Raw genomic sequence first — 12,976 nt, 5'->3', positions numbered from 1 at the left:
AGGGCCAAAGAGTCCACCCTGCAGGCGGACTGATCTCTGTAGCCTGGAGATAAGCTGACCTTTGGGGGGATCTCAAAGTCCCGCCTTGAGGCTGGCCTCCCTCCTTGCAGAAATCTGGTCACTTTGCAGTCCTAAGCGAGCCTACTCAGGTGTGATCCAATGGCACCTCAGGACAATGCTCCTAGGATGGCTCTACTAGTCCAGGTACAGTTCTTGACAATCCAGAGGTGCTGCCTAGATATGAAGGTCCTGCGAACACTCTGGCCATTTGGGGTTTGAGGTCGCTCTGTTCTTGGGGGATTCATTGCCGCAGTGCCACCATCTTCCCCCTGGCTGCCGGCAGGCGATAGGGAAGATCCAGGCCGGGGAGCTCCTGGAAATTTGGAGATGGAGTCTGGGGAGACAGGGGCCTCAGCGGGGCACAAAGCCACCCAGACCTCCCTGCAGAGCTTCCATGTCTTCCAGGAAAAACCATCTGTGTAGTGTAGAAATGACCGGTAATTCTGGGGATCCCCAGGCCCCCTCTGGAGACTGCTATCCCAACACTCCAGGGATGTCAAAGGTCAGGAATATTAAGGAAGAAAAAGTGAAGGGACCTTCCCCCCCCCCCCCACAATCAAAATCCATCCCTGCCACCCATTATCCTTATCCAGTGACTACTGATATGGCAAACATAATCTGTTTTGTTTTAATGTATATATTGATAGGCAGTTGGATATGCACTCTGTCTCTGTTACTCTGTCTCTATCTCTCCATCTCTCTCTCTCTCCCACCCCCCTCAGGCTTCAATTGCAGTGTTATTTTAATCATGACTTTTCTTTCAATTCTACAAGTACTGCTATGAAAGCGGTTCCAAGAATCCCATTTGATGTACTTTATTTTTTTCCCATTCAACTAAGTAAACGGAATAATGGACTGTAAACTGAACTGAGGCAAACCAATTAATGAATTGATCCTTGCTGCAGTATACAAACACTGCCATTTACAGGGACTGCACGGATGACAAGGCACTTCCATTTGTCTGTGTTGGAATATTCAGGGTCTCCACTGTGCATACTGAACTAAGAGTGTCCTGCAGGGGGCACTAGAGGACATGGATATTTAGCATAGTCAGCATAGAAACTTCCTGATTTTTTTCCAAATAATATCTTCCATCATCCTAATTGGCTAATTTGGAGACTTCCTGCTCCTTCCTCCCTGATTGCCTCTGAACAGAGTGAATGCATGCAGAATAACAGTTGGACAGTCAGTTAGGTTTCTCTCTCCTCTTTTTATACAAAGTCTGTTTCTATTCTTAATGAAACTGATACTTCACACCTCTTTGCAAATTTAAACCTTTCCAACAGCTGGATCAGACCTTCCAGTCCAGGCTCCTGTCACACATATTAACCAATTCCTACGGATGGCCAATAGCAGACACAGAGACTGTGGCCTTTCCCTGACATTGACTTATTTATTTACGACCAGCTTATGGCACTTAACATTAAAAATATAAAAACCATTAAAACTAATACAATTAATGCCATCAAGACAATTTGGTGGCAGCAACTGTCAATACCCAGCTCCTCCCTGCGAAGCCTCACCTTTCCTGCTTAGCCCTAGTGTCAGAATAGATGACCCAGGCGATGTTGGCCTAGGGGGGTGCAGATTACAAAAGGAAGGGGGGACTTCTTCAGATACTACTCTGTGTCCGCATTAGAATCATTATGCACTCTATGCGTGCATGCATGTGAGAAAAACAGAATGTGTGAACGCTTGACTTAATATGTGAAAGAGACTTTATGTTTGAAGGCACGATTTAAAAAAATATATTTAGAACGTTGAGATGCTGTTGAGCTGCTAAGTTCATGTGAGAGAGAGAGGGAGTGTGGACATGTCTGGGAGAGAATTTTTGGTGTGGGACACATCTTCTGGCGTGCCTTGTCAAAAAGAAATGTAGACAGACGCAATGTCCGTCGTCTTGCCCATGAAGTGGGTCAGAAGATGGAGGGCCCAGTGAGTGGCCCCAGGGGCATGGGCAGACGTTGTGAGACCCGTTGGGGCCGAGGCAGTGGCTGCCACCCCCAAAGTGTTGGAAGGGGCTGCAGTGGCCCCTGGGGCCTGAACACCTGCTGTGCAACCACAGGGGCCAAGGCAGCGGCGGAAGAGCAGTTAAGCGGGAGGGGGGGAGGGAGAGAGTGCATGCGCAAGCACTTGCATGTGTGCATCTACGTGCGCGCATGCGACGTGTGGGGGTCTCGGCAGTAGTGGAGGGGGGAGGGAGTGTGTGTGTGTGTGCACGTGTTTGCTTGCTTGGAGGGAGGGGGCTTGGGAAAACCATAGGTAAATGGGGAAACGGGAGGGGGGAAGTCTCTCTCTGTGTTTGCGACTGAGGGAGGGGAGAGGAAGCAGGGAGGAGGTGGGGCAACCCACAAGTAAGGGGGAAACTGGGGGAGGGAGTCTCTGTATGTCTCTGTATGTCTCTGTATGTGTGTGACTTTGCGAGGGAGGGAGGGTGGGCCTGACTAAGTCGCTCCAGAACAGGTATCTGCCCCACATACCTCTGAGAGTCAGGCTGTCAGGACAATTTCTTAAATAGGAGAAAGCGCCAGTGTTTGGTGCCACATGGTGAGATGCAGCCCTCTTGGCACAGAGAGGCCCCAGAGCTCCAGCCATCCTCCTTCTGGGGCCAGGAGAAAATGCTGGGCAAAGGGGGAGTGAGAGACCCACCTCCCTCCATTTGTTTAATGGGATATGTGCATCTTTAAGGGGGGGGAATGAAACCAAAGAAATAGAGTCTAAACCAGGGGTAGTCAAACTGCGGCCCTCCAGATGTCCATGGACTACAATTCCCAGGAGCCCCTGCCAGCGAATGCTGGCAGGGGCTCCTGGGAATTGTAGTCCATGGACATCTGGAGGGCCGCAGTTTGACTACCCCTGGTCTAAACAGTAGGCCAAAAATGAAGCTTTGTGGGTTTGTCCTCATAAGTGAGAAGCAAGATGGAAGTTCAAACTGGGTCATTAAAGCAATGAAATTACACTGGGCTATTTGTTATGCGTAGTTCTGTGTAGTGTTCCACTCTGTGGTGTGGATTTTTAGAATGCTGCCTGTTGATTTTCAGGGCTGTCATTCCCACCGAATCACTTTACGGCTTTTAAAATAAAAACGGGTAAAGCACAGAACAGCCGCTGGGCTTTTAGATGAGCCCGATTCACAACAAAGTGGGTGGGCTGTTCTCTGGCAGAATCCCCCCAAAGAAACCCCTCTTGTCACGAGATTTTGTCCTGAAGCGACATTTTGGGGTAACTTGGAGAAGCTGACCCAGGGGAACCATCTGTGGGAGTTCCCAGGGTTGCTCAGGGCTTCAGCAAGACTGATGAAATGCCCTGAGCTGGAGCGGAAATTTGCATCTCTCTCTTTGCACTATCACAGGTTCCTCGCTCACTGAAATTAAAATCAATGCTCCATTGTGCTGTTTTTAGTAAGCTGCCCTGCAGTTAATACGCATCTATTTACTTATTCCCAGCAGATCACATTTACCACCTGTGTTTAATGACTTTGGCAAGTGAGGAATCTGACTGCACTTCGGAGCTCTCGGCTGATTTGGAGTCACATTCTGAGGTAGGACCAAAAAGAGTTTGTTATCATGTTGAGTCTTCGTTATTATGGCCTCAGACCAGCACAGATCTTACCAGATTCCCATCCGTCATGATATAATATAAATTAGTCTACGATAAAATTCCATGGGAGATACATGTTCAGAAGGGAATACACAAAAGAACATTAGAATACTGCAATGTATAAATAAATTGAAGTCACCAATAACTGGGGAATTCTAAAAACCGCCATGCAGGACATTGCCACCAATGCTGATACCTGTGGATTTCCGTGGATTAGTAGCAATTTTGTGTACGCCAAGTCTGATCGCCCGGAGAATCTACTAAGAGAGGAGGAATAATCTTTGGGACGATGCTGTTGGTATCTGGGGCGATGGAGAAGACATGTTCCGTCGTTTCTGTCTTCCCTGATCCACAGGGACTTAGCCTGTCTGCCTTGGGGACATTTTGTATTGCTCCTCAAAAGCTGTTGAAGGGAGTACTTGGCATCTAGCCTTCCTAAAAATCTCCAATCAGGAGAGAGGGATGCAGCCAGAGAAACTACATACCTAGAGTACTGTGTGGACAGGAAATGTGGTGTCCTCTAGGAATCCAGTGGACGCTCAGTGTCTGTCACCCTCTGCTTTAAGACTCTCTTGACCTGCTCATCCACCATTTTCAAAACAAAGTGAAGGGAAAAGCTCAAGCTCACCAACTTGGTCAAAGACCATGTGGATCGGCAACTATCTCAGCAGGTCAAAGGAGTGAGTCCTCATGGGCTGAAATTGAAAAGCCAAAGGTTAATGGGGAAAATTGTTGTTATAAATGCTGAGATGCAAAGTGTTGTGCTAAGTTTGTCAGAAAAGTGTGTGGCCACACCATGGAATTTAAGGGATCCCCCCTTTCTTTTTTTCTTTCAGCAGCAGGCATCCTCTACTTGATTTGAAATCCCATTTGTGAAGGAGGTTAGCTGTGTCATGCTGAAAGGCAGTCAAGAAACTTCTCTTTAGTCTTGAACTTTGAGGCATGTTTCTTTGGAGTGTGACCATTCTTTTGAAATATTTAAAAGGCATATTTTGCCATTTCTATGCAACATACTCTAGAGCAGGGGTAGTCAAACTGCGGCCCTCCAGATGTCCATGGACTACAATTCCCACGAGCCCCTGCCAGCATTCGCTGGCAGGGGCTCGTGGGAATTGCAGTCCATGGACATCTGGAGGGCCGCAGTTTGACTACCCCTGCTCTAGAGACCAAAAAATAGACCCTTTCCTGATCCCAGCCTTTGAGCAACATTCCTCACCAAACTGGGATGTGGCTTTGGGATCATGCCCTTCTGGCACCATTCAAGTGACCTCTAATGTGAGACAACCGAATTAGGATTTCTACAAAAGGCCTAGCTCTTCCCCCTACCGAAAGGGATTGGGTGCATGAAGTGAATTTGCACACTGCACCCAAAGATGCTGAATCCTAAGGTGGGGCGCTTCGGTGCGTCGTGGCCGCTTTGGTGATCGCGGAAGCCCAAGATGGCCAGCACCGCAGTGCAATCGCCGAAGCAGGTGTGGTGCGCCGAATTGCCCAACCCCGATGCTGACCCATGTAGCCTAGCACTGTCTGATCCAATAGGCAGTGGCTCTTCAAACTCCCGGGACTTTCCCTTCCTGTTACCTGAGACCTCGCCATGGAGATGCAGGAGTTTAAACGTGGAGACAACTGCATGCAGGGTTGCCACTCAGCTGCTGAGCTAGCACATTCTCCTTTGAAACACTTCCCGCATGGATTAGGGGATGCCTTGTTTGGAGAAAGGCGTTGAGAGTTCCAGTCAAGCAAAAAGGATTGTCACCTCCGTCCTCTTCATGAATGTTGGCTGGTTTGTTGAGGGGTGGTGGTGTTGGTCATTGATGTTCTGTTTTTATTTTATTTTCAACCAAAATATGACTTCTGCTTGTTTGGATGATTCTGGACTGCATGAACTATTGACCAGGTTCCATCTTTGGTTTCTGATGGGCTGCATCAGGTAGAGGGTGGTTTGGAGTATCCGTGGCGGCCCCTCGTGCAGGCGGAGTGGAACGTTCGGATTCAGAACCCCGGTCCTGCAAGTGTACGGATTCCTGTGCTAAAAAGTGGGATGATGCAAAGCGATACGCAGCTGTGCACAGAAAGATGCCGGCTTCTAGGACGGGGGGCTCGTTGGCTACATTCATTGCTCGGTTTTGATGCTGCTAAAGTGAGATGCTTTTAAAGAGAGATGTTCAGATGTTTATGGACTCTTCTTTCACTGTGTTGTGCTTTTAGTCTTGTTACTTTAAAAAATCAAGATGCTTGCCAGTAGTTTTTTATGATGACTTTCTGGGTTTGTAAAATATTTTGCTTGTATTTTATTGATTTTAATTCAGGTAAGCAGCCTCGGTTGGGTTAAGAGTGGGGGAGTCTGCAGGCTTCACGCAGCAGAGCAGGAGGCATGTGAGCCCCACATGCTGGATCGTGCCCTTTGGTTTCCTTCCTCTGCCTGCCGCACCCCTTGCATTTGAGAGACAACCCACCCGTGTGCTTTTTCTGCTTCTCATTTGCAATTCCTGGGGTGGAAACCCCAGGAAGCCGAACATAAAATGGATAGATGGTTAATCCAAGATAAGAAACTACGATGAAGACCTGCTGCACTCCCCTGTGTTTCTTTACATCAGGCAAATCTTGCTTAACTTTTAATTATCCTCTCATTTAGTGCAAGAACGGAGGTTTCAGCCGGTGGGGTTTGGCTTGTTTTCCTTTTTTAAAACTCTTGTGTTTCTGCAGCTGCTGCTACAGTCTGGTGGTTTTCGAGTTAGCATGACAAGCAGCCGTCCAGGGCCTCCTAATGCCTCCCCCTCTGACAAAGTGAAAGGAAGGGAGGACCCAAGGAAGCCTGCGGGTGTTAAGAACCGAGCAGAGAAGTCAAATCCCTCCGTTCCCATCCAGGTGATGCTGCTTTTGCAGGACAACAACCCACCATGGGCGTCACAGATGACGCTGCCACAGCCACCCCCTTGTAGATATCGGAGGTGGGGGGGAGCATACCTGGAGTCCCGTCAATCTCAGGGAGGATTAAAAGCCGTGGACATTCATCTTCTTAACCTCCTAAAGCAGCACCCCAAAGCCAAAGATGGCCACCTGCCGTGCATGTCATCTCCACTCAGGGAGAAAAGAGATCCCATGTTTCGGTTTGTTTTTCCTTCCCCCCACCCCTTAAAAATGGTCTTCTCAATTGAAAGTGATGTATGACTGTGGGGAAAAGACCAGGATGATTACTTTTTAAAAGGAAATGTATCAATCTACCACCCAGTGACAGTCCCTGAGGGCCCAAATTACCTGGGATGTTAATTGCTCACCCACACACCCAAAATGTCACTCTTAAATCTGCCTCTGGCAATATATTTAGTAGCTCTTTTTTCTCCAAACAATCTGGTGGGAGTCAAACACCCCATAAGAAAAAACTCTTCCAAGTTCCTTATTTGGAAGGGAGGGAGGGAGGAGATTGGAAGTGGAATGAGAAGGAAGGAAGGAAGGAAGGAAGGAAGGAAGGAAGGAAGGAAGGAAGGAAGGAAGGAAGGAAGGATATTGGAAGTGGACTGAGAAGGAAGGAAGGAAGGAAGGAAGGAAGGAAGGAAGGAAGGAAGGAAGGATGGATGGAAGGAAGGAAGGAAGGAAGGAAGGAAGGAAGGAAGGAAGGAAGGAAGGAAGGAAGGAAGGAAGGAAGGAAGGAAGGAAGAATTTTAAATCTGGCAACTAAATAAGTTAAAAAGACATAGGAAGAAGAGATAGATATACAAAAACAGTATATAAAAACAAGTCCATATACAATTGCCATCTATAAGTCATGTGTTCAGACCTTAATAGAGTTCTAAGGTCCTCAATCTATTGATTCACAGGAAGTAGGCTTTTATCTTTCCAGTGTTGTAATACAAGCATTTTTGTTGTCATAAGGGCATGGGGTATCTGTTTTCGTTAGCCATCAGTTAGCCTCCAAGAGAAGGGTAGATAGTTTAAAAGTACATAAGTATCCTCAAAAATCAATGGACATAAAATTGAACTGAGTAATAACCACTTCCCAGAAAAGCCAATGGCCAGACATGCCCAAAGCGTATGCTTAAGGGACACATCCTGTAATTTACGACTCCATCAAATAGACTAGAGTTGCCAAGTCCTCTCTGGCCATTGGGGGAGTAGGGTTGCCAAATCCAGGTTGGGAGACACCTGGACATTTGGGGATGGAGCCTGGGGAGAACAGGGACATCAGCTGGGGACAATCTCCTAGAGTCCACCATCCGAAGCATCCATTTTCTCCTGGGGAAGTAATCTCTGTGCTCTGGAGATCAGCTTTAATTCTGGGGGGTCCCAGGGCCTCACCTGGACGCTGACATCCCCAAATTAGACACTTGACTCAGTCCTTTGCTGAAGTGTTGCCGTGGTTACCAGTGCATCCTAAGCAGAATTTTTTGCTAAAAAACTTAAGTTCCATGGAGAGAGCAGATATAAATAAACTTGAACCCTTTGCTTTGGCAGAACAGGGCAGTCTAGCCCCTTATTCTATCCATCCCTAAAACCCTGCATATTGTATTTATTAACAGACACCAAATATTTCTAAACCAATATTGTAGGTTTAGTTTTCTGCCTTGATTCAATTATTGTTTCCAGGAGGGAAGGGGACTCTGAGACACTTAAGGATGCAGGGCCATATCGAGATCTCAACAGGCATTGCAGTGGTAAACACAGTCATCCTACAGAAGGTGACAAGTCATATCAGGACCTCGGCTGAGAAAATGATAAATACCCATAATCATAATGCATCAGTTGAGTAGTTCTTAACCATCGTGTTACAACAGAAGTTCCCATATTTTTCTGTGATGGTGGATGCTAGGCACAGGCGGTTCAGTTCCGGAAAGCTGAATCAATGCTGATTCAAGAACTTATTCCAGATCAGCTGAGCAGTTGAATGGTCCAACTCAGGGTGGTCAAATCGCGATTCACCCAGCTGGGAAAGGGATTTAAGGGGAGTGGATGGGACACTTGTCATCACCAGCTGTTTGATGGGCATTCTCCCAAATTAGGAAAGGAATAAATTGTTCCTGCTTGATTCAAACACTGGTATTTTTAATAGTCTATTTTGTATCCTGTTACAGAGCAAGCACCAGCATTATATTTGGGTTGAGAGCCAACCTGGTGTAGTTGGCTAAGAGTCGGGATGGGCACAATTTGCTCAGAAGACAAAATTCAGGCCCAACTGGGACTGGTGTGGAGCTTGAGAACCGATGTTCAGGGAAGATGCATCTAGCCACCTGCTGGGGTCCACTACTCAGCTGTTAGGTTTTAATGACTTTGGTTTTGCTCCCTGCCGCTTCAAAAAGGGGGGGGGAGGGGTAATCAATGAAACCCTTTCCTGGGGGAATCAGGCTTGCTGGAGAAGTTTGATGCCTGCAGGGCCTGTTTGGTTTAGCGGGGGATTTGGTTTGTGGGCCGCCCTCAGACCTGAATCCCAAACTGAACCACACTCATTAGGTTCATGCCCATCCCTAGTTAAGAGCTAATCTGGAGAACCGGATTTGATTCCCAGTTACTCCTCCATGTGAGGCCTGCTGGGTGGCCTTCAACCAGTCCTGGTCCTCTTAGAATTCTCCCCAGAAGATAGAGATGGAGTTCAATGAGATCTGAACATGCTGGAAAAGTGGGCAAATGAGAACAAGATGCCATGGGAAGCATGCATCCTGGATGGGAGGAACATTTCTGGTTAGCAGTGTGTGTAAACGAGATCTTGGGGTACTTGTGGACTGTAAGCTAAATATGAGTAAACAGAGTTACTCATATTTAGCTTTAAATTTGCAGATGATACTAAACTGGGAGGGGGAGCAAACACAACTGAAGACAGCAACAGAATACAGGATGATCTTGATGGGCTCGAGAAGTGGGTTAAACTGAATAAAATGAAGTTCAATAGGGACAAATGTAAAATTCTGCATTTAGGTAGGAAAAACTAAATACACCAATATAAGATGTGGAGACTTGTCTTGGCAGTAGCATGTGCAAAAAGGATCTAGGAGTCTTAGTAGACCAGGGGTAGTCAAACTGCGGCCCTCCAGATGTCCATGGACTACAATTCCCAGAAGCCCCTGCCAGCGAATGCTGGCAGGGGCTTCTGGGAATTGTAGTCCATGGACATCTGGAGGGCCGCAGTTTGACTACCCCTGTAGTAGACCATACATTGAACATAAGTCAACAATGTGACTCAGTGGCTAAAAAGGCAAATGGGATTTTGGGCTGTATCAAACGGAGTATCGTGTCCAGATCATGGGAGGAGAGGATACCACTTTACTCTGCTCTGGTTTGGCCTCACTTGGAGTATTGTGTTCAGTTTTGGGCATCCCAATTGAAGAGGGATGTTGTCAAACTGGAACGTGTCCAGAGGAGGGCAACAATGATGATGAGGGGTTTTTGGAGACCAAGACATATGAGGAAAGGTTGGGGGAGCTTGGTCTGTTTAGTCTGGAGAGGAGATGACTGAGAGGGGATATGATAACCATCTTCAAGTATTTAAAAGGGAGCCATATGGAGGATGGACCAGAATTGTTCTCTCTTGCACCAGAAGGACAGACCAGAAGGAAAGGGATTAAATTAATTCAAAAGAAATTCCATCTGAACATCTGGAAGAAGTTCCTGACAGTCAGAGCAGTTTCTCAGTGGAACAGGCTTCCTCGGGAGGTGGTGGGTTCTCCATCTTTGGAAATTTTAAAACAGAGGCTAGATAGACATTTGACAGAGAGGCTGATTCTGTGAAGGCAAAGGGGTGGCAGGTTATAGTAGATGAGTGATTGGGATGTGAGTGTCCAGCATAGTGCAGGACTAGATGGCCCATGATTCTATGATTCTATGAGTGATGCAGCAGTAAAGAAGGCGAACACAGTCTTGGGTTGTATCAACAAAATTACAAGATGTTATAGTCCCACTTTATACCGCATTGGTCAGACCACACCTGGAGTCCTGTGTGTAGATCTGGAGGCCTCACTTTAAAAAGGATATGGACAAAGTTGAGAGGATTTAGAGGAGGGCAACAAGGATGATCCAGGGCCTGGAAACCAAGCCCTATGAGGAAAGGCTGAGGGACTTGGGAATGTTCAGCCTGGAGAAGGGGAGGTTGAGAAGGGACATGATTATTCTCTTTAAGTATCTGAAAGGTTGTCACTCAGAGGAGGGCAAGGAGCTGTTTCTGTTGTTGGCAGAGGATAAGACCTGAATTAATGTATTTAAACTACGTGTAGAATGGTACTGGCTAAATATCAGGGGGGAAAGTGTTTATAGGATAGTTCAGCAATGGAATTGGCTGTTGAGCTCCTCCTCACTGGTCTTCAAACAGCAGCTGGACAGATACTTATCATGAGGGGCAGGGAGCGGTTCCATTTGGCAGCAAAGGACAGGACCCACAATAATGGATTTGAATTATTTGTAGAACAGTTTCGGCTCTGTTGGGACTTTTGGACTTGACTTGGTCGTAGTCCTTCCAGAGAGATAGAGCTGCAGAGTAACAGAGTGTTTTGAAAGTATGCAGTTATTAGTTACCTTTGTGGATGAGGGACAGATCCAGTCTCACAGCACTTTGAGCATCAAAAGAGAGAATCTTTATTGGGAAAGATTATTTACAGAAATATATCATATTCATTGTTTCAGCTGCCTTACTGAAGCAGAGTACAAAAACTTAAAGAGTAATTACAAAACCAGCACATTGCAAGCCTCTTGTGGCTAGCCAAGAGCCTTAACGGGTGCTTCTCCATGCTTGAAAGAAAGCACAGACACTGATCTGCTCTTCCTAAAAAAAAGAAAAAAAAGGAAGTGGGTGGGTGGGAGCCCACCTTAAACAAAGACATCATCAGAGCACATGGCTCAGAATTCCCTGCAGCCTCTCCAGTGACCACTTGATCCTCCTAGTGAGCACAGAGATACAGCTCAGCTGCTTAAATAGCTTGACAACAGCCCCTCAAGTCTAAATTGCTGATGCAATTCCAACAGGCTGGATTTTTTTTGTGGGGGGTCACAATTCAGCAGTAGTTCAGCAGTAGAATAATCTGCCCGGGGAGGTAGTAAACCCCCCCCCCCACTTGCCATCTTTAAGCAGCGATCGTAGATGCTTTAAGCTGATCCTGCATTAAGCAGGGGTTGTACTGTATGGCCACTTCCAACTCTAGGATTCTATGACAGTATTGGAAAAGTCCAGTGAGAGGAGATATTATGAGATTTGTCTGTTATATTCAACCTGAGAAGGTCATCAGATAACAGCCAAATGTGTTGAGAGCTGAGTAGTATATGCTCAATACCAGAATTTTTAGAAGGACAAGAATATCCATCTATTTACTTCCTCATCTTACTGTAAGCTTTGTAAAACTGGTCATAAATAATAGAACAGTCCTATGTAATTGGAGCCAGAGGTATAAAACTTTTTAAATGTTACATATTACTCTGAGGAGCAGATAAGATGGCAGGGTTGAAAGCTGAGCATTAAAATTTACACGAAAAAGCTCTATTTAGTCATAAGTGATGCTTGTGTCTTTTCCTGATTGTTCCCCCACCCTTTGTTCAATTTAAAAGGTAGTTTGCCATTTCAGCTGTCAGACTGGATGGTGGAGAAAACATTCCCCACCCCAGGCGCGCCATCTGTGTACATGATCCCCTCCCCACATGCCAGCTCCCATGCTTTGCTCTGTTTATAGCACAGCCCTTCTTCCAGTTGTGCTTCCTCTTTTCTTCTCCACACTCTTGTGAGGCCAGACTCTGATTCAAACATGTCCTGAGTGTCATGGAGAGCTTTTACCTCTGTGGACAAAGGGCGAGAAGCAATAACATTCTTAGTCATAGCCTTAGCCATTCTGTAGCCATAGGCCATTACACTATAAAAGAAGATATAAAAGGATTTAAAACATCTCAAATCTGTAAACCACTGGAAGCGGTATAAATAATTGGTTAAGGCCTAAGTGGGAGGAGAAAGGGGCAGGGCTATTCCAGGATAGTGGAAGGCACTGATTGGCCCCTCACCTGGACTGACAAGAATTCCAGCCAGTCAGTTGGGGGGCCAATCGGAAGGCACAGAGCACCTTCCGACTGGGCCCTCACCAGGACAGACCAGAGTTCCATCCAGTCAGCCCAGCCAATCTGGAGACATCACTGCCAGTCTGCTCCTGACCACCGCAGGGAGAGGAGGTCAGTAGGGCTGCCAAGGGGGGTGAGAACAGAGGCTTGGACAGGATGCTCCAACCCATGTAAGTATAAATTTACACAGAACATTATAACTATCTATAGCATTATACAATTTTCGATAGAACATCACAACAATCTATTGGTAACAATTTCAACACAACATGAGTAACAACAGTGGGGAGATCAAATT

General features: G+C 46.5%; 1 protein-coding gene across 4 annotated transcripts in view; it reads left to right on the top strand.

Moving 5' to 3' along the window:
- CDH12 (cadherin 12) overlaps positions 1 to 12,976 on the top strand; it is an 873,293-nt gene that overhangs the window by 287,358 nt on the left and 572,959 nt on the right. For 2 of the 4 annotated variants that reach the window (XM_077353396.1, XM_077353393.1), the window contains exon 3: positions 3,510 to 3,601. The gene's annotated coding sequence lies outside the window, so the exon portion shown is untranslated. Of the gene's footprint in view, positions 1 to 3,506; positions 3,602 to 12,976 lie in introns of all 4 variants that reach the window. The other 2 variants (XM_077353395.1, XM_077353394.1) reach the window with 1 other exon arrangement.

This window comes from Paroedura picta, chromosome 9 (genome assembly GCF_049243985.1).
Source record: "Paroedura picta isolate Pp20150507F chromosome 9, Ppicta_v3.0, whole genome shotgun sequence".
Lineage (NCBI taxonomy): Eukaryota > Metazoa > Chordata > Lepidosauria > Squamata > Gekkonidae > Paroedura > Paroedura picta.
This window is presented reverse-complemented; position numbering and strand designations above follow the sequence as displayed.